We start from the raw sequence: 23,125 nt of genomic DNA on the forward strand, positions 1-23,125 counted from the left end.
GGGGACATTAGATTACCTAAATCAGAAGATTAACAAATTACACTTATTATTATTGTTGTTATTATTATTATTATTATTATTACGTACCTGAACTGTTTCCGTGATTTTTCTCTCCTCGGACTGTCTTGCTTTCGCTTTCAGTCACTCTCTAGTCTAGTGTGTCTTTAACACGTGACAGCAGAAACAGAGGTGAAGTTTGACACGTTCTGCTTCCCGTAGTGACGCTCGCGCGGCGTTTGCTTCCTTCATCGCAGTCGAACTGGATTAGATGTGTAATATCTGTAAATGTAAAGTCTAGAGTTATTAATGTCGAGTGCTGTTAAAGAGCAGCGTGTCTGATAACTTATGATCCACAAATCTGTGTTCAACAAAGAGAGTGAATAAATTAGTTTGGCTTATTTCACTGACATTCTTCTATTGTGTTTTAGAATTACAGCAAAATATTACCAATAATTCTTCCGTTTTTCTATTATTATTTTTCTTACAGTGTGGTAGGCCTATATCACTATATCCATTGATAATATATCGTGAAATTCTACATTTTGTGAATTATGAACATTAAGAAAATTTTAAGAATCAATAAATCTCTAATAGCACAAAAGAGAAAAGTGTTAATTAGTTCATCTGTGAGGCTGAAGACTTTAATGAACACCAGATGCATCTTTAGTTCCGCTTCATTCTCTGACACTAATTCTGCTGCATGAATCAGGACAGGTTAATGTGTGTAAGCTCAGTGTAATCTACTGTAAACACACAAGAGAAAGTTGTTTAATTTGATGATCTGGTACTAGAACACTTTACTGAACACCACTATTACACGCTTCATTGTTCATTAGTGTTTTAGACCTATAAGAGGACTAAACACATACAGTATAATGTCATATATAATGTCACACATGCACAAGTTTAACAGTTTTTTAAAACTCCAGCATAACATTACAGGACAACAAACATATTGAAAGTAGAAACTGATTTACTGGCCAGATTGAATGAAAGATTAACACTGAATGTCAGGATGAATGTGGCCAGAATATCTGAACATCTCCTGAAGCAGACGAAGAGATTTCACTGTCATGATGACGGTCTGGAGAATGACCAGTAGATGAAGCTGTTGCTCAGGAGAACACCGTCACACACACTCACTCACACACACACACACACACACACACACACCAGCAGAGACAATATAGAGTTATCTAGAGCTACAGAAGCTGTGGAGCTGAACATGGGACTGTGAAATACTAAACTTTATACTTTATGATGAGCAGGACTCTCAGATATGATGATCTCCCACTTATAATCATATATAGGCTTTAATATTGTTAGATATACAGTTGCGGTTCAGAACGGGTTGGAGGTTTAGAGCTCCATCAGGACCAGAAGTGGATTGTTTGTAATGAACAGTAAACTCCTGTGATTTAAAGAGTTGAAGGTGAAGTTTCTCCTGGTGTAAAGCAGCACTGAGTTCTTCTGCTCCTGATCTTCTTCTGCGTGAGAGAGTTTTAATGCATGGATGCCTTGAGCTTTAGCGGCCTGCAGTTACTCAGAGGCCAGATGCATGATGGGATTGAATGGACTGATCTTCATACTCATTGGTTCAGTTCAAGCACAGGTCAGACTCTTTAACTAGACTAACCTGTCAGTGAGTAATCTATCGGCCCATGTGTGTTAATGTCCATCTTCAGAAAACAAACACAGACAGTAATGGTTTAGGGACAGAGAGAGTTCTTTCAAATCATGAATCACAAGCTTTATTGATGTTCAGATGAAAGTTTAATTTCTTGTCTTGCCTGTTGAATTGTTTTGAGTTTGAGAGACTCTGGAGATGATCGTCTCTGGGTTTCTGTGTCTTCTGGGTCTGAAAGAGGTTTTAGAGGAACTTGATCAAACCCAAAGACTCTTTACACACACAATATATCTGACTAAATGACAGTGTCAGTAACGACTGTTGAACATCTTAATCTACAACTGCATTATATTCAGAGTCCACAGACCCAACACTGCTGAATAACAGCAGAATATCACTATTAAATATCAGGAATTATAATACTGGAACATTAAACACCAATTATCTGTTTTAAAATACAAGGTTCAGATTGCATCCAAATCTTAAATACAACCTTCATTTCTGACCCAACAGATTGAGGAAATATGGATGTTAAGTGTCTGTCCAGTTCTGAACAACTCCATTTGATCAAAGCATTAAATTACACAAATAAAAAGCCAAACAGGGAGAGATCACATGACATGAGCAATAAAACATGATTGAGAAATCTGAACTGAAAACATGAACAAATCTAGATGGACTGATACTTATGAAAGTGGACAAAAGTAACAAAAGCTTCACTATTTTCCAAACAAACACTTGTCCTACAGACTGTAGAGTTTGAGATCATGTGATCACAGCCGACGGACACAAGAACCACAGCAGAGATGAGGAACAAGCAGCAAGACGTTTATTTAAATAAATAAAGCATTAAGTTAATATTAAACATTAAGTGCATTAAAAGTACAGAACATTAAAAACAGTCTAAAACTAATTGGAACATACCATTTGACAAACTCACTGCATCAATACATAATTACACTTAAACAAGGTAACATTTAAAATATTTTTTACATAAATACAATGGATAAAACCAAACAATAATTGAAATGGCTAAAATGAGCTTGCGCTTCTAAAACAGGAAATAAAACTGAACCCCATAATATAAAAACAGTTCAAAAGAACAGTAAAAACAGTGGTGGGAGGATATGGAGGAGGAGAAGGAGGCTGGACGAGGATATGGAGGTGAAGGAGGCCGGACGAGGCGATGGAGGTGAAGGAGGCCAGACGAGGAGATGGAGGTGAAGGAGGCCGGACGAGGAGATGGAGGTGAAGGAGGCCGGACGAGGAGATGGAGGTGAAGGAGGCCGGACGAGGATATGGAGGAGGTGAAGGAGGCCGGACGAGGCGATGGAGGTGAAGGAGGCCGGACGAGGCGATGGAGGTGAAGGAGGCCGGACGAGGAGATGGAGGTGAAGGAGGCCGGACGAGGAGATGGAGGTGAAGGAGGCCGGACGAGGAGATGGAGGTGAAGGAGGCCGGACGAGGAGATGGAGGTGAAGGAGGCCGGACGAGGCGATGGAGGTGAAGGAGGCCGGACGAGGAGATGGAGGTGAAGGAGGCCGGACGAGGAGGTGGAGGAGGTGAAGGAGGCCGGACGAGGAGGTGGAGGAGGTGAAGGAGGCCGGACGAGGCGGTGGATCTGAAAGTGAATCAGAAACTCAAGTGAATCATTTGCACAGCAGAAGATCAGAAAGTGAATCACAGGATGAGCTGAAACTCTGAACTACACACACCGTTTCTGAACTACACACACCAGAGTCTGAATCAAAGAGCTCAGAGAAAAGCTTAGTGAAATTAGCATTCTTAATGATAATCTTAATTAGGGCTCCATCTTCACCTGAGAGACACAGAGACCTGGATCTTCATGACACTGAGGACAATGAGATGAGGTCTAAAAGGTGTGTGTTCCACTAATCTCAGTGAGTTTCTCCCCACGAGCGCCTGCACCTAAACGTCACAGTCGGTCAGAAACACATTTGGTTGTGTCACTGCCGGCTCTTGGACTTCTACGGACTAGTTCTCATCTCTACTGCAGTTTCCATCTTTCTAGAGCTTCCATTTCTCCTGTTCCTGTTTCTCTCTCGGTCATCACACTCTTTCTGTGGTCTGTCGTTCTCTCACCCTCTCCGGCAGTGGCCCTCTGCTCCTGAGCTGCCTCAGAGCTATTAGAGCTGCTGACTCCCTCGCCGCCGCCTTCTTGGTCCCAGACCCCTCAGGGAACTCCTCCTGTCCCATGCGGACCCGTGCTGTGAAAGGTGGAGAAAGGAGGAGAGTAGAGGGAAAGAAGGTGGAGGAGGATGAGTGGAGGGAGGAAGGAACAGAAGGGAAGGTTGAGAAGACTAGAGGGAAAGGACGAGTGGAGAAAGTGGAGGAGAAGGAAAGATGGAGGAAGGAGATGAAGGGAAGGCGGAGGAGAGTAGAGGGAAAGATGGAGGAAGAAGGTGGAGGACGAGTGGAGGACGAGTGGAGGACGGCTGTGAAAACAAAAATGAGACCGCACATTGACTCTGAAATGACAACACAACACACATCTAATCAATACTAAAAGACTAAAGATGCCATGCTAACACTAGCAATGCAGTCGAGAGCCTCAACACTAGTGTTACCGGTTCAAGATTCACTGTACTGATGATCAACAGGTTACAGGAGTAAACTCACAGAATTATGAAGTAAGAACAGGAGTTGCTCTGAGTTTCTGCAGGAGAGTTGAGATCCTGCTGTACTTTACTGAGAACAGCTTTATCTGCTTCCCGTCACACCTTCAGCACAGACGACATCACTCAGAAACCTGGAATAAATCACAGCAGAAATACAGAAATATTAGCGTTCCCATTATAAATGACCATAGCTAATGCTAGGAGGAATAAGCACACTCTGATATCAGAGTAATCGTCTATCAACAGCAGTGTGCAATACATTACAGCCATCTGTGTTATAAAGCAGTGGTTCTCAACTCCAGTCCTCGGGACCCGCTGCTCTGCACATTTTGTATGTCTCTCTTATTTGACACACTCAGTTCAGTTCAGTTCATGGAGTCTCTCCTGACGAGCTGATGATCTGGTTCAGGTGTGTTAAATAAGGGAGACATACAAAATGTGCAGAGCAGTGGGTCCCGAGGACTGGAGTTGAGAACCACTGTTATAAAGGGAATCAGACATTTATGACGAGCACTTACTCTAACAGAGAGCAAGATGAGGAAGGAGCTTCACCAGGGCTGCGTTCCAGTCCAAAATTGTAATGCCCTTCACTTGCTAACTTCCCTCCGTCTCGTTCACTCGGATGTACGTCATTGCGAGTGCTCACTACTGGCGGAAACTGCAATGGGCTGAATTGGAACGTCCTAAGCCCTTGATCACTTGGAATCAGCTATGTAGTTGATTTATTATTTACATTTGTTTTCCCTTTAAGAATTTGTTTAATGCAGCATCCAAATGTATATATGGTTTTTGGGTTGTTTTCAATAAAAAAAATTTGAATTAATATATCATAGAGTTGTTTGTTGTGGTGGTGATTAGACGAGATCTGTGGTGACGTCACAATCGTACTGCATTGTGGGACATATAGGTGCCTGAAGTGTACATATAAGTAGACTCGCTCCCTCGGTCCAAATCGAGGGAACGAGGGTCTGTCCATCTAAACTTCCCTCGTCCACTTCACGAAGTGGAACGCACTTCAAAATGGCGGCGGGGATTCCCCTGAGGGGAAGTGCTTAGGGAAGTTCGCGAGTGCGTGTCTAAAAGTGGACTGGAACGCAGCACAGGACAGAGACTCACCTGAACAACAGCCATTCTCCAGCTGTAACTCCTCCAGATCTTCTTATATAAGATCAAACCTCTGTCTCTGCCATTGGAGAAAGAGAATCCTCAATGAGCGTCAGCTGTGTCTCATTAACCAATCACATTACAGCTTGGACTGGCTTTACTGGGATCATAAGAGTGTGTAAAGTGGAGAAACGCTGAACTCAGACGGTGAGGTTCAGGGACTGACGGCTGTCCTGAGTGTGTAGAAATATGCAGATTGTTCTGGAGTTTCTGCTGGATTTAATGCCTAAATCATATCGTTTACACATTGGACTCTTTGCAGTTGTTCTGTGTGTTTAATATTGCAGTTTGAACACTTTCATTGTGAATAGACTGTGTTTCTAAAACAGCTCAAAGTTTCAATAGTATCAGTCACTCTCACCCTAGAAATGAAACACTATCTGTCTATTTCATATACAGTAATTTAACTATATTTACTTACAACAATATTTTAATATCTGACAGAAAATCTAAAACGTTCTCAGGAAAGGTTTTCAAAAACCCCATAAATTCCACCAATGCCTACTATCATTTACACAGAACAGTCCAACACAATCTGCTTTAGTTCAGACTGAACATCATGTGATTCTGAGTGTCAGTGCAAGTGTTTTAGTTCAAATCTATTCAGTTGTATTCCTCATCTATATATATATATATATATATATATATATATATATATATATATATATATATATATTCCAAACCCCTTAACTGTCACCGTCCCGTATACGGGACGCCTAAGTTTACTTCACTATATTACAATTAAATCCTAATTTAATCATGACAAACTTTATATCGTTGGAAAGGTCTAAGACTCCTTAATAGATATTTCAACACTGTTTTTTGTTACAATTTATGCAGGAACAGTAATAGATGAATTTATGACAAGAGTGCACCTCAAAAAATCGACATCATAACAAGCGTTTCTGGCGTTTGTCACAAAAAGTCGACGCACACACTTTTAATAATTGAAACTTTGGTTTTCATGCTAAAAGTTCATAATAAAACATTTTATCTAGTATTTGTCAATAAAAAAATATATAAAATAATATTATCCTCTAAAAAGTGTAATATACATATTATCCTCTAAAATATAATATTATCTTTTTTTATAGCCTTTTTTTATTACATCACATATTTTAGTAGTTATCATAAATTAGGTATCATTTGAAAGCTTACGATCTCAGAATTCATCCTGTGAAAACTGTTTTGAAATTGGACATTGTGTTACCATAGAAACGGTACTCTAAATTATTTTATCAGGCTCCTCCCCTTTTGGGCATCATCATATTTCATAATTTATGATCAAAATATTTTCTAATCTTGACAAAACACATATTTTCAGAAAGGTCTGAGTCTCAAGGTTCCATATTTTGTGACAGAAGTGATATTTGGACAGAAATTTATTAATTTGTTATGGTAGAATGCATACAGTTAAATTCAATGGAATTCAATGACACCCGGTGGCTATTTTTGGTAATACGCCTAAACAAAATCTCATGGGAACTTAAATTTTTGTGATAACAACTTCAAATTTGGAACACAACTTGGTTAGATATATGGCTTTGATTTTATAGTAATTTTTTTGTAAAACATATTTTGTAAAATATATATTTTATATAAAAGAAAAATATTAAATAAATTATATTTGATTTAATGTAAATTTAAACTTCCATAACTTTTTCATACTTTAATTTTTTGAAGTGCTTTCACTTTAGCAATAATCTGCTATTTTTTCAAACAAGACCAAACTTGGGTCTATACTCCAAAGAATTCTTGAATTACAACCATTTAAGCTTGAATAGTGCATTTTAATGTCCATTCTCAAAAAGGGGGGTGACAGCTAAGGGGTTAAATGTGTTCCTTGTGTCTATACACTCACCTAAAGGATTATTAGGAACACCTGTTCAATTTCTCATTAATGCAATTATCTAATCAACCAATCACATGGCAGTTGCTTCAATGCATTTAGGGGTGTGGTCCTGGTCAAGACAATCTCCTGAACTCCAAACTGAATGTCAGAATGGGAAAGAAAGGTGATTTAAGCAATTTTGAGCGTGGCATGGTTGTTGGTGCCAGACGGGCCGGTCTGAGTATTTCACAATCTGCTCAGTTACTGGGATTTTCACGCACAACCATTTCTAGGGTTTACAAAGAATGGTGTGAAAAGGGAAAAACATCCAGTATGCGGCAGTCCTGTGGGGGAAAATGCCTTGTTGATGCTAGAGGTCAGAGGAGAATGGGCCGACTGATTCAAGCTGATAGAAGAGCAACTTTGACTGAAATAACCACTCGTTACAACCAAGGTATGCAGCAAAGCATTTGTGAAGCCACAACACGCACAACCTTGAGGCGGATGGGCTACAACAGCAGAAGACCCCACCGGGTACCACTCATCTCCACTACAAATAGGAAAAGAGGCTACAATTTGCACGAGCTCACCAAAATTGGACAGTTGAAGACTGGAAAAATGTTGCCTGGTCTGATGAGTCTCGATTTCTGTTGAGACATTCAGATGGTAGAGTCAGAATTTGGCGTAAACAGAATGAGAACATGGATCCATCATGCCCTGTTACCACTGTGCAGGCTGGTGGTAATGGTGTAATGGTGTGGGGGATGTTTTCTTGGCACACTTTAGGCCCCTTAGTGCCAATTGGGCATCGTTTAAATGCCACGGCCTACCTGAGCATTGTTTCTGACCATGTCCATCCCTTTATGACCACCATGTACCCATCCTCTGATGGCTACTTCCAGCAGGATAATGCACCATGTCACAAAGCTCGAATCATTTCAAATTGGTTTCTTGAACATGACAATGAGTTCACTGTACTAAAATGGCCCCCACAGTCACCAGATCTCAACCCAATAGAGCATCTTTGGGATGTGGTGGAACGGGAGCTTCGTGCCCTGGATGTGCATCCCACAAATCTCCATCAACTGCAAGATGCTATCCTATCAATATGGGCCAACATTTCTAAAGAATGCTTTCAGCACCTTGTTGAATCAATGCCATGTAGAATTAAGGCAGTTCTGAAGGCGAAAGGGGGTCAAACACAGTATTAGTATGGTGTTCCTAATAATCCTTTAGGCGAGTGTATATATATATCAGTTTGGTTTGTGTGTGTGTGTGTGTAATTCTGCAGCTCTTCTGTCTGAGGAATAAACTGAATGTGATTTCAGTGGAAGAGAAACACTGACGTCTGCAGCTGACACACACACACACACACACACACACACACGCACACACGCACACGCACACACGCACACGCACACGCACACACACACGCGCGATTATCAGACGTGCTGCTCTTTAAAGCAGGGCTATGCAGTTTCGGGAATTTCTTCACTGTATTGTCGCGTTTTGCTCGCAGGTTTCTCTATTTAGCTCCCCCTACAGCTTCGGAATAGATATTTGACAACACTGTCGAAAAACTCGTTGACAACTCTCAGATACCAGAGGCTAGTAGGCTAGTATCAACTACATCAAAGCAGACGGGACATTCTTTAAAAGGTCTTCTTCATTCGGGTTCGAACAGCGTGAGGGCGCGCAATAATGACAGAATTTTTGCAGATTTTTTTGCTGTAAAGCAATTTGTTACATCGTGAGACCTGATATCACGCGATACTTCCTGACACTGGCCCAAAGTTGCAAAGGTGGTTTTTCGGCTCACAGGCGCTTGGGGGAAGCAAGACGACCACCATTCAACCCGAAAAAAGTCACTATTCCAATGACTCCGAAGCTGTTCGGTTAAGGTAAAAAAGTTACTTAGTTCACCTTTAACCCTCTGAGGTCGAGAAACGCGCCGACGCGTTTTGCTGGATTTTTTTCACATAGCAGCAACATAAACTTAAATTACTCCGTCATTTATGGTTATACAGAAAAAAGAAATATAAAAAAATAATCTGTGATATTTCTACTTTTGTATGTGTCCACTTACAATCAAATCAAAACATTGTGCTTTTGTAAAATAAAGAAAATAAACAGGGTGTGCGTTCTGCCTCTCCGTCGCGGTGAACTTTTTTTTCTTGAGCACGTCTATAAACTGAAACAAAACTCAGCGAATACTTGTCACACATTTATGAGCCATATACCTTTATACACATTTAAGTGTGTACTTTTAAATGATCGGATTCAAACTGAAAACAAATATTCTCTGTTTAAGTAATTTGTATAAAACCAACAGGATGTCCAGTATCTCAAACGCTTGCTAATTACTTTTAATTCGACCACGCCCACTCGCGCAAAAGAGATTCACATGCAAATCTCCACATGGGACGCGAACGCCCTCGTTACCTCAAACACAAAACACCAACAAACTTCACAAGTCTCTGCTTTTCGTCGAGTTTGGAAGACACGTCTGAGCTTACATTGGATTTACATCAGAAGAAGAAGAACGCGATTTGAAGACAAGAAAGATGTAAGGTAAGAAATTCTTATTAGTTTATGGTATTGTTGCATAAACTTCACATTGCAGTTGAACTGTTGCTAGATATATGGTGAATATTATACTATTTAGACCCGTGTTTACTGTTAAATACTGTTTGTGGATATCTGCTCAAACATAGATATGTATAACCATAATGTTTAATATTTTGGAGCGCGATGGCGTTTGAATGTATCATATTTTGGAGCGCGCTGTGGGTTTGAATGTATCATATTTTGGAGCGCGCTGTGGGTTTGAATGTATCATATTTTGGAGCGCGCTGTGGGTTTGAATGTATCATATTTTGGAGCGCGCTGTGGGTTTGAATGTATTATATTTTGGAGCGCAATTGCGTTTGAAAGGAAAAATGCACCAAACATTAGGCTTTATGTTTTTACTATTATCTCATTTTATATCATCATAACGAATGGAAACATTTGAAGTAACATATGATAATCAATATATTTTTCTCTAGCGTAGTTGTTCTTGAAATCTTTTGGAAGATTTAATTTATTGTTATTATTATTTTATGCAGCACTGCGTAGCCTATGCCTACAAGGCACAACAAACCTGGTGTTCATTATATATTGTTGGAAATGTGTGTGTGTGTGTGTGTATTCTGTGAATTTTAAAAAGAAATTTTAACCAGAAAAATCTAAAATCTATTCCCAAAATCGTGCAGCCCTATAGTTTCTCTTGATACCAGTATGTTCACAGTTTTTTTCTTTTTTTCTTTCAGGGACCAGATGCAACTGAGTCCTGCTGACTTCAACATTCACATGAGTCTCTGTACATGAACATGGTAAAGTGAAAATCAAACACCTTGGAAATGAAAAGTATGTACAATGTTTTTAGGAATGGCACAAAGGTCTCTGTCTTTGGATCATTGTTTTCAATGTGCTCTTTTGTCATTTGTATTTTTGGATTGTGTTGTGTTGTAAATAAATCCAAACAATCTAAAAGCCATTCTTTTTTAAATCTCCTCATTCTTTGTGCAAGGTTGCTCTGAATGACAGGGCCTGATCGCTCCTAATAGGGCAGTTAGGGGAGTGTCTTTGTCTTTCTCAGGTGTTAAAGGCTTACATAAAGATAGATATAAAGATATCTATCAATGTAAGCAAATATAATTTGGGAATTACCCGTCTTTCGAATATCTGGGTACTGTGTTAAAAGGTGCTCCTCGCATTTTACTTATGAAAGTGAAAGTCAGGAAGAAGAGTGGCAGACAAAAAGCACCTTGGAGAAACTCAACAGCAGTGCAACATATGAAAAGACAATGCAGAAAAGCAGAGCGCATGTGGCGGAAGACAAAACTTGTAGTCCATTATAACATCTACAAAGACAGCCTGCATGCTTTCAATATGGAACTAGGCAAAGCTAGACAGACTTTCTTCTCAAATATTATAAACAGCAATTTAAACAACACACGCACTCTTTTTGCTACTGTAGAGAGACTGACAAACCCCCCCCCCCCCAAGCCAGATTCCTAGTGAAATGCTCTCAAACAGCAAGTGCAGTGAGTTTGCTTCTTTCTTCTCTGAGAAAATCAATAATATCAGAAAGGTGATCAGCACATCCTTGAGTTGCACTGAGGTCAGACAGATCAGACCACCTGAGAAAGTAGTTACTATGTCTGACTTCAAAGAAATTGATGGCAAAATTTTGGAAGAAACCGTACAACACCTTAAAACATCAACATGCGCTCTTGACACACTTCCCACATCTTTTTTCAAAAGTGTGCTAAACAGTTTAGAAGCAGATCTCCTAGAAGTGGTAAATGCCTCACTTCTCTCTGGGAGTTTTCCAAACTCCCTGAAAACTGCAGTTGTCAAGCCCCTCCTGAAAAAGAGCAATCTGGATAAGACCATATTAAGCAACTATAGACCGATCTCAAATCTTCCTTTCATAGGCAAGATCATTGAAAAAGTTATCTTCAATCAGCTGAACAAATTCTTAAGCTCGAATGGATACTTTGACAATTTTCAATCTGGTTTCCGACCGCACCACAGCACAGAGACAGCGCTCATAAAGATAATAAACGATATTCGCTTAAATACTGATTCAGGAAAATTATCAGTGCTGGTACTACTCGACCTCAGTGCTGCATTTGACACTGTCGATCATAACATACTTCTTGACAGGCTGGAAAACTGGGTGGGGCTTTCTGGGATAGTCCTAAAATGGTTCAGGTCATACTTAGATGGGAGAGGTTATTATGTTAGTATAGGAGACCATAAGTCTGAGTGGACATCCATGACATGCGGAGTCCCTCAAGGCTCAATTCTTGCGCCACTCCTGTTCAACCTGTATATGCTCCCAATGAGCCAAATAATGAGAAATAACCAAATTGCTTACCACAGCTATGCAGACGACACACAGCTGTACTTAGCCCTATCGCCTAATGATTACAGCCCCATTGACTCCTTGTGCCGATGCATTGACGAAGTCAACAGTTGGATGTGTCAAAACTTTCTTCAATTAAACAAAGACAAAACTGAAGTTATTGCGTTTGGAAACAAAGATGAAGTTCTACCAGAAAGACTCGGGAGAATTATTTCAATAAACCGTACATTTATTGACAGCTCAGCAAGCTGATAATCTACAAAGTCATTTGGCGTAGGCCCCGTCCGTAGTGCATAATCCGAGAGTATCGGATCTGCAATTCCTGCCTAAAGATGAAGGCAGGGGCGCAGCAGACCCCCAAAAATAGGTGGAGTATGAATACACCGGGACAGGGCCCGCCAACCCCCAAAAGATGGTAACTGAGTATACCCACCAGTCTAGAGTCCTGGGGTTCCTGAGAAATAGAGAAGGAAGAACAAATGGTAGATTAGATGTGAAAAATACAGCGTGCCTAAAGTTTAATAGGAAAGAAGGACAATTAAATTCTAGTATAAATTTTTTTTTTTTTTTTAATAAATTGCCAGTTCACTCCTAGGAAAACACAGAGACAAGGCCTCATGGACCAGCAATGCCGCTTTTGGCTTGCGTAGACAAGGCCACATTGGACCACACAGACAGCCGCCTTGGCAAAAGTAATAAAAACAGGCCACATTGGACCACACAGACAGCCGCCTTGGCAGAAATAATAAAACAGGCCACATTGTACCACACAGACAGCCGCCTTGGCAGAAATAATAAAACAGGCCACATTGGCAAGGACTGCAGATGAAAACTAGCCTTTTGGCTAACTCTGGCATATTTTGACTTGCCATGTTAATATGCAATGTCCTTGTAATAATAAACAAAACAAAATAAAAAATGGACCACATTTAGCAGCCGCCTAGGGCCGAGCATAAACACAGACTCTGGCCTCATTGGACCACACGCCCTTTATAGACCACAGAGACAAGGCTTCTATGAGCCACACGGCCTTTATAGACCACAGAGACAAGGCTTCTATGAGCCACAACGGCTATTTTTATTTTATTTATTTTTTTATGACAAGATGCAACGGCCTAAAGACCACACAAACCTATGCCCCGGGGGGCGACTGGCCACCATTGCATCTTTTAAGGACAAGACCAAGCCACTAGTGCCACACGAAGACAAACCACACAAGACTACGGCATCTAAGCCACATTGAACCTATGCCCCAAAGGGGCCACTGGCCGATCAGGCATCTTTTAAAAGAACAAGGCAAACATATGCCACAAGGCGCCAAGCCCCACATGTACACAAGGCCCACGTGGCCACAAGGCCACTAATGCCACACGTAGACAGACATACTTGAATACAAGGCCACTAGGCCACATTTAACCATGCCATGAAGGCCACAAGACCACGCGACAAGGCCACATTAGGCTACACGGTCACAGTAGACCACACAGAACATAAAGAGTTCCAAACCATAATCCCACACTTAGACGAGACGTACAGACAACGGCCACTAAGCCACACAGAAAAAGGCCATAAGGGCCACAGCCTTGAAGGCCGAACATAGGACAAGGCAACATGGGACCACGAAGCCATGAGACCGACACAGAGACGAGGCCCACCGGGCCACAAGGCTGCTAAGCCGCACTGAACGAGGCCAACGAGACAGAGCCACTAGGCCACACAGAACCTGCCATATTTAATGGCCACAAGACCACGGGACAGCCACATTAGGCTACACGGTCACAGTAGACCACATAGAACATGAATATCGCATGAAATAGCCGTCACTTTTTTTTTTTTTTTATAATTAAAAATTTTAATTATAATTATATATATATTAAATGACGAACATGTAACAAAGGCACAATCTTTTTTTTTTTTCTTTTTTTTTTAAAGACGAACATGTAACAAAGGCACAACGGCTGCTACAGCCACATAGAGACGAGGCCACATTGAACAGAGCCGCTAGGCCACGCATAATGGATGACTAGAGTCATTGAGGAGTGCTGGCTAGAATAATAACAGGATGAAGGAAATAAGATTGACACCACCACCAGTAGTTGCATAGTTATTTACCTTATGGTTATTGTAGAGCTTGCTGGGCTTGAAGAATAGTTTTAGAATCGGGTCTTATGTAAGACTTAAATGCAGAGGAAGACCATCTGCCCGGGATCTTGAAAGCTGAAGTAGAAATGCCACGTTCAGCTGCTGTAGTGGCTGCCCCAATCCTAAATGAATGACCGTTATACTGGAGGGGAGATAACTGCAGCTTTTGAGGACAGAACTAGAGGAGTCCTGAACCACGCTTAAAAGAGAGATGCTTCGTAGGTAGGAAAATAGGGTGCAACAGCTCGACTACATCCAAAGGGACGACAAAAACCATGCGCTTACTCACCCTCAATGACAATTCCAGCATAGGATATGAAATGTATTTAGGGCATTCCAAGCCAAACCCCACACACACCATGGGGACACTGAGACCCACCACACATCGATTTTACTAACTGTAGATAAGGAAGGAACAACCGGCTGTGATCCGGATAAGAAATAAGGAATCTGGAAGAAAAGCAAAACATATAATCGATTCTGCAGAAATATAAACTTTTAAGGTGTAGGGAGCCACATCTTCAGTGATATACTGTCTAGCTGGATTGAGCAGAGTGACTAATTTAATTGATCACAGTTAGAGGAGGGCAGGGTGATGGATAAGGGTTGCTGAAAGGCAGAGCCGCCTGAAGACTACAGTGCGTAGCTATGGCATTGCAGTGGTCAGAAATGCGCGTGCGTGACCTTAATCATGAAATTGGAGACTACGGATTCCCAGCTGAACGTCTCTGGAACAGCATGATCGTCTAACAAGATCTGCCTTAGTGATGCAACCGAGCTTCGTTAGCACATACAACATAAGTTTTGCCACCACTTCGAACCCAGAGATGTTAGCAGCCGCTATAAGGTAATTTCGGTGAAGTGCGAATGAACGGAGTCTGAGCAGGCTTGGTAATTTATCTGACCTTTGCTATCCAAATGTCCAAATCTGAACGGATATGCACCCTTCGACTATGGCCAGAGTTAACAGACGAGAAATAAATGTCCTGGCTTAAAGAGATACTTATGGTGAATTTTTATTTTATTTTATTTTTTTTATATATATATATATATTTTTTAAATCTTATTAAATCTCAGTAAAATACTTACCTGTAGTAAGGTGACAGCATACCGATAAGATACCTCAATCACATTTGATATTCTGTTGTTGACTTTTGAGCATAGACTCTTTCTCAGCTGCGCAGCGTACACCTGACATTACCTGACATAAGTTGTATGAATGAAGTTATTCACGACCGAGAGATCACTGCCATGGCAACAAGTGAGTTCCTTGAATAGAAAAATAGGTAAACACTTAAATCATACAGATAAGTAAATATAATGTCGTTCGAGTCTTCTTGACTGAGATTCGTCTGGTGATTGGTTTGAATTATATATTCTACACTTATAACTGTTAGTTCTACTGTGTTAGGCAAGTTTTGGCAAAGTCAGTGACCTTTGACCTGAGCATCCTTAGTCTGCCTTTGTACATTTAATATCAAATCCTTATAATGTCGATATTTCTATGACACATATCGGTGGATTAAAGTAGTCGCCAAGAAAATTTGTGTTATGGCGGTTGTACCATATTTCTGTTAGTGAAGAACTTAAATTCAAGAATTAAAGATCTTAATATGAAAAATCATATCATTGTAGGCCTATATGCCACAAGTCAAATTGAATAGAGATATAGAGAATTATTAGCACTGTAAATGTATAATTTACTTCCTTTGTATTGAATACTCCTGCTACATATATTTACCCTACATATACCCTTCATAACCATGTCTTCTACGGCATACATATAACATCCAACGATCAACTAGCTTCTGATATGGACATATATTTACATATATCAATTTAAATTTTTACAAACCCTTTGTGAATTTATAACTTATGAATTTATTTTTTATTTTTAATAATTTAACAGTAGCTATTAATTGCTTTTGTTTTATGTTTGAATAATAGATACATTTACAGAAAATAAACGGAGATAAAATGCCCCCTTTTAATGGTTAAAGCGCAATCTAGGTAGGCTATGAGTCGAAATCTTCCCGGCGGTCGGGAAGTGATTAGCAAAACGTCTCCATAAATGCCGAAGCAATAACGAATTCATAACACATTTACATTTATTCATTTAGCTGACGCTTTTATCCAGAGCGACTTACAATTGCTATATATGTCAGAGGTCGCACGCCTCTGGAGCAACTAGGGGTTAAGTGTCTTGCTCAGGGACACATTGGTGTCTCACAGTGGATTCGAACCCGGGTCTCTCACACCAAAGGCATGTGTCTTATCCACTGCGCCACCACCACCCATGAGGGCGTAAAACGAGTTGAATAGGTATGCTCATAAGGGCGTAAAACGAGTTGAATAGGTATGCTCCTTTATTGACAGGCACTCTCACATAGTGAGTGAGCAGATGAGGAGCGCGAGCTGTAAATGGCATATACATAAAGCCAATTTGATAAAGTTGCTCATAAGCTGAAATAGATGAGTAGTTTTTTTTATTTATTTTTTATTTTTTTAAAATTTTTTTATATAAACTACCGCGTCACCAGAGTCACAATTGAACTTTACCGCCGATGAAGGGAGCAGTAGAGTAGCAAATTAATATACTTACCTGAATGGAATTTAATCATAGTAGCCTAATAGGGATGTAAACAGTGGCCGCGGGAAGCTACCAACGTGAAAGCCTTGAAAATGGAACTTGAACTTGAAAACCCTGTTAGGAGATCGTCTCTCGTGAGATTTAAAGCCGCCACATCTTGTTTCCTCTGCAAGCGTGGTGCATTCACGCACCGCGAAAATGGCTGAGATCAAATCAACGATATTACTTGTGTTGTTATGAATCGAACGCAAGTGAATGAACGCCGGTGTCGTTCAGCGAACTGAATTGAAGCGTCAGCATCTGCGAACTAATCGTCGCTTCAGTATCTGCGAACTCAAACATGTGCAATGGTGCCTTCACGTGCTATGGTAATTATGGTAAATACCAAAAGCCGACGTGGAAAATGCACATGAACACCCCCTCATGTGGTATTCTCCACTGGGCAACTCGTAGAATATTTTGATGCACGAGTTGCCGAGATGAGATAACCTTTGACCTTTTCAAAATGGCGGAGAGCAACGCAAGAGTCATGAATAAGCATTGCACACAACTAAACGTTTTTTTGCTACTGTTAGCGGATAGTTTTTGTAGCCTATACAATATTGTGTCATTAAAAATTGTAATATAATGCGTTAACACTCAGTGTCAGTTTGGTTTGTTGTTACCTACCCAGAGCAGATGCTAGCTAGCAGTCAATAGGAGCCTCCTAGTAATGAGCGGTCAGGCAATTTACTCACGTGAATGTATTTTGTCTGTAGTGTACGCCAGCGACACCATGATTTACTGACTTAAGCTATCTAAAATTGTTTTAGCCAAATAACAGGTCTGGATCTGTGAGTCCATTTTTTTTACCTACATTACGACAACAAAAGCACTTGAACACAACACACTGGTAAATACCAGTTCACAAGTGGAAAATATCATCTTTTCCATAGCACGTGAAGGCACCATGTACCGAGCTTTTATACATGAGCATAAGAATATGATTGGATAGAAGTGAAGGCAATAGGTGACGTAGTAATTGAGTCTTCCCGGCAGAACTTATGCTAAAGCTTTCATTTCTCAAAGTGAACGCATACCTTCACTCTAGGGGTCAAACAACTAAACATCAAGTCAGGAATCTTGGTGTGACACTAGAGTCAGACCTTAGTTTCAGTAGTCATGTCAAAGCAATAACTAAATCAGCATACTATCATCTGAAAAATATTGCAAGAATTAGATGCTTTGTTTCCAGACAAGACTTAGAGAAACTTGTGCATGCTTTCATCACCAGCAGGGTGGATTATTGTAATGGACTCCTCACTGGCCTTCCCAAAAAGACCATAAGACAGTTGCAGCTCATACAGAACGCTGCCGCCAGGATTCTGAGCAGAACCAGAAAATATGAACATATCACACCAGTCCTCAGGTCTTTACACTGGCTCCCAGTTAGATTTAGGATTGATTTCAAAGTATTATTACTGGTATATAAATCATTCAATGGCCTAGGACCTCAATACATTGCAGATATGCTCACTGAATATAAACCCAACAGATCACTCAGATCATTAGGATCATATCAGCTAGAAATACCAAGGGTTCACTCTAAACATGGTGAGTCTGCTTTTAGCTATTATGCCAGCCACAGCTGGAACCAGCTTCCAGAAGAGATCAGATGTGCTCCTACAGTGGTCACATTCAAATCCAGACTCAAAACACTTCTGTTTAGCTGTGCATTTACTGAATGAGCACTGTGCCGCTGTTCGTCCGACTGTTTGTACTGTACTGTATTATATTTTATTTTTCTAAACTGTTTTAATTATTCTTATTTCTTTTAATTATTTTAATTTCTCCTATGTCAGCAGGGCATTTATCCCGAAACTGTAATGCCCACTCAGAAGGTGATAATGTGAAAGTGACGTGTATTAATGTGGGTTTGAAAGTAGAACAGTATTTAAATGACGATATTTAAGTTTTCGTCTGAGAAAGAATGTGAACGCAGTGCTAAAGAAAGTGAAAAGAAGGTGTGAGTAAATGAGGGAGAAAAGAAAGTTAAAGGAAAGTTGATAGATGGAAGTCGTAAGAAGATTGAAGGTTAAAAGAAGGTTGAAAGATTTAAGTCTTAAGGGAATCCTTTGAAGGAAAGATCTATAATAATATTCTTTTTTTTATTTTTTAAAAGTACTGTATTTTATCTTATTTTTCTAAACTGTTTTAATTATTCTTATTTCTTTTCATTATTTTAATTTCTTCTATGTAAAGCACTTTGAATTGCCATTGTGTATGAAATGTGCTATATAAATAAACTTGCCTTGCCTTGCCTTGCCTTGCCTTACATATTCATGAGATGATCACGCCTCTTCGCATATGGCTTTGTCACACAAAACACGTCTTAGAAATTTTAAATCAATATATTGTCTTATCTGAATGAGCAGTCAGGGTGATTTTCACATAGTTTTGGAGCAAATATTCTAGGCTACGTCATACAATTTTCAAAAGTCTTGTGAAGAAATAATCAGTATGGGTATCATGGCCTTATTTCAGTGACAATTTTTTTTTGTATTTTCACAAACCACGCATAAATGTCATTATCTCAAAACTACAAACTTTTACACACATGCTGCTGATATATTATTGTAGCAGAGTTTGTGCTGAATACAGTGTAATAAGACTTTAGCCATGACAATGTCACAAGTAACAGAAAAAAACACAAATGTCAGAGCATGTCAGAACACCTCCAGGGCCCAGAAAACAGCTCAGACCCCAGAGGGTTAACACTCAGAAACCAGAGCTTGTCAAACTGAGCTCTTCACTGAAGGATCAGAAAAGTGTCATAAAGGTTTCATAACAATATGATTCATGCATTATATTCCACATATGAAGTCAAATGAAAGCTCTTGTTCAGTGTCGCCTCACACTGATCAGCTCAGTGAGTTAGACTCTATAATATAGGAAATTAACAGCATGGTAAATAAAAAAAAAATGGATTTATGTACATAGGTGTGTGTGTGTGTGTGTGTGAGAGAGAGAGAAAGAACGGTAAAATAGAAAAAAATACGCATGTAATTTCAAAGTAAATGCTTAGAATAGACCCTATTCTTAAAAATCGCTCTTTTTTCCCTTCTTGGACAACCAACCAATCACAGTCTTCAAAAGATTGTGTCATATGTAGCAACGGGGTCAACCCCGCCTCCTCACTAAGGTGAAAGTTTCTGTCTTTTTCTTGCTCAGAGTTGCTCTCAGATCGGTCCCGAATTGCTCTTAAAGGGGTGGTAAAATGCCCTTTTCACAAGATGTAAAATATATCTATGATGTCCCCAGAGTGTGTGTGTGAAGTTTTAGCGCAAAATACCCCACAGATATTTTTATATAGCAAGTTAAAGTTGTCACTTTTTGAGGGTTTGCAAAAACGCACCGTTTTGTGCCTGGCCCTTTAAATGCAAATGAGCTGCTGCAGAGGGCGGGGTTTCAAGAGCTCGTGTGTGTTAGCAGCTGCTGTTACCTCACGCAGACACACTAAAATGACAGAAACTGTTCTGCCTTTAATGTTAAACGGAGTCAGATAAGGATGGAGAGACTCAAGAAGAAGTGACAACATGTAGAAGCAACAGGACGTCTCTGAATGGTTAGTTGATTAATTTATGTTGCTGATGTGGAGTGAACTATCTTCAATTATATATTGACAATGATATTCTGTCATGATAAATCTATAAATTGCTCATATAGGAACTGTTGTGAGATGCACACAGAGTTACTTTCTATTGCATGTGAAAAGATGGATGCTAAAGTTTGAGCTGACTCACAAATGTACTCTTATACAACAACTTTTCCTCTTCTCAACATGGACTGCGTGTTCCCGGGGGCGGGGTTTATGTAAATTCTTGGGTTAGTGATGTCACTAACCCGGGAGGAATGTCGTGTAGTCCCAACCAGCCCAGTTTAGAAGGTATCTCTATATTTAGTAAAGAATTTAAAATATCTCAACTAGCTGATGATACAACTATATTTCTTAAAGACCAAAGTCAAATTCCCTTGTGTATCAATATTATTAATTCTTTCTCTGAAGCTTCAGGCTTATACTTAAACGTATCAAAATGTGAATTATTCGGTCTTTATGACACTCAACAATCAATGTTGCACAATATACCTGTAAAAGATTACATCAAGTACCTGGGGATTTTCCTTACTAAGGATAGATTGCTCCGCCAACAACTTAATTTTTCACCTAAAATAAAGAAAACAAGAACCATCTTTAATCTTTGGCTACAATGTGATCTCTCAATCTATGGGAGAGTACTTATTTCTAAAGCAGAGGGTTTGTCTCGTTGTGTTTATCCTTCTTTATCTTTATTTGTTAGTGACAAAATCTGTGATGATATTAACAAAATCTTATTGAATTTTATTTGGAAGAACAGATCTCATAAAGTTAGGAAATCTGTTTTGTCTAATAGACATTCTGAGGGTGGATTGGAAGTGTTAAACTTTAAAGAATTAGTCAGCTCTTTCAGAATTAGTTGGTTAAAAAAATGTCTTTGTAGTAATGGCTCAATTTGGTACTATATCCCCAATGCCATATTTAGTAGATTAGGCAGTTTAGAGTTTCTTTTAAAATGTAATTTCATTCCTTCTAAATTACCTATTTCTCTCTCCAAATTTCACCAACAAGTTTTACTTGCTTGGAAATTGTGTTATGTGCACAATTTTTCTCCCCATAAAGAAATTCTGTGGAATAATTTGAACATTTTTATCCGAAACAAATCAGTTTGTATGGCTAAGTGGTATGATAGAGGTATTGTTTTTGTTTTGGATTTATTTAAAAATGATGGCAGCATATTGGAATATGAAGAATTTATGACTTTGTTTAATTTTCCTCTGCCTGCTAGAACTTTCAATTCTGTCATCAAAGCTTTGTCTCCAAGTTATGTGCATTTATTTAAAACACACCTTTTCTTTAATGAGAGAAAAACTATTTTGCCCAAACTTTTATTGGATGGAGTTAGTATTCTTGATAAAAAATGTAATAGTAAACTTATAAAGTTATTGTTACATTACACTGTTTTCACATCCTCTCGATGTAAATTTTTCTGGAATAATTTTTTTGACTGTATTCACTGGAAGAAAGCGTGGTTACTCCCTGAGAAATATTGTCCAATAAAATAAGAGAGGTACACTTTAAGATTCTTCATAATGTTTACCCAACTAACTCACAAATTTCCTCTTTTGTTGATATCTCTGACCTTTGTGTATTTTGTAAAGTTGAGAAAGAAACTTTGCTTCATTTATTCTACCACTTTAATCAGGTTAAGCCTCTTTGGCAGAGCTTGGGTCTTTATCTTTCTCATTTTGTCAAATGTGATTTAAACTTTTCATTGAAGGATATATTCCTCTATTTTTCTGGGAGTGACTGTGCTATTGATAGTGTTGTTAATTTCTTTGTGTTGCATTGTAACATTTTTATTCACAAAAACAAATTTCTCAAGTCTTTGCCTAGACTTGAGGCCTTTATTGCTGAGATTTCCCTTATTGTTAAATCTCTTAAACTCATTGATAATAGTAAGAACAAGAAGTTTCTTAAGTACTATGTACAGTTTTTTCTTATTTGAGGAGGCTGTTTTGTATTTATTTATTTATTTTTTATTTTATTTTCTTTATTATTATTTTATTAATGTTTTCAATGCAGTGCTGTATATTGTATTTCTTTGTTAAAGGAATATCAATAAAAAAAACAAATTAAAAAAAAAATAATAATAAAAAAATAAAAAAATAAAAAAATAAATAGTCCCAACCAGCCGATTGTTGTAGTCCTTTTCTTTAAAAGCAAATATCTTCCTTTGCTTTGAACTTTGAGTATTGTAACTTTGCAGATGTTGTTTATGCTCAAACAGCAACATTACAACACACTAACTAAAGCTAGAAAAGTCAAATCATACTCAACCACCCCTTTAAGATAAGACTCCTAAGTAGAAGTTTTTAAGCTAAATTAAGAGTTTTCTGAGAGGATTCTTAGAAGCTTTAAGAATATGGGCCCTGGATTGGAATAGCCTACCTGTTATGATACGTTATACATGTGTATGTAATACACTATGTGCGTGTACCGGAAGTGTCATATTGAACATGTGAATCCCTAGTAAAAAATTTCTTATCCACCTCTGGTCCTGTCGAGTAATACTTCACTACCCATTAGTGCATTGCGGTTAACTGTCAAATAGTACACTGTTTTATTACACAAAGTATTTAG

The 23,125-nt window shown here is 39.1% G+C and overlaps 1 protein-coding gene and 1 long non-coding RNA gene across 2 annotated transcripts in view; one reads left to right on the forward strand and one right to left on the reverse strand.

The window, feature by feature from the left end:
* The window catches only part of LOC309491201 (stonustoxin subunit beta-like), a 141,544-nt gene that overhangs the window by 85,621 nt on the left and 32,798 nt on the right, over positions 1 to 23,125 (forward strand). The window lies entirely within an intron of this gene.
* LOC309491306 overlaps positions 1 to 23,125 on the reverse strand; it is a 227,879-nt gene that overhangs the window by 70,208 nt on the left and 134,546 nt on the right. The window lies entirely within an intron of this gene.

This window comes from Leuciscus leuciscus (assembly GCF_965113295.1).
Source record: "Leuciscus leuciscus genome assembly, chromosome: 25".
NCBI lineage: Eukaryota > Metazoa > Chordata > Actinopteri > Cypriniformes > Leuciscidae > Leuciscus > Leuciscus leuciscus.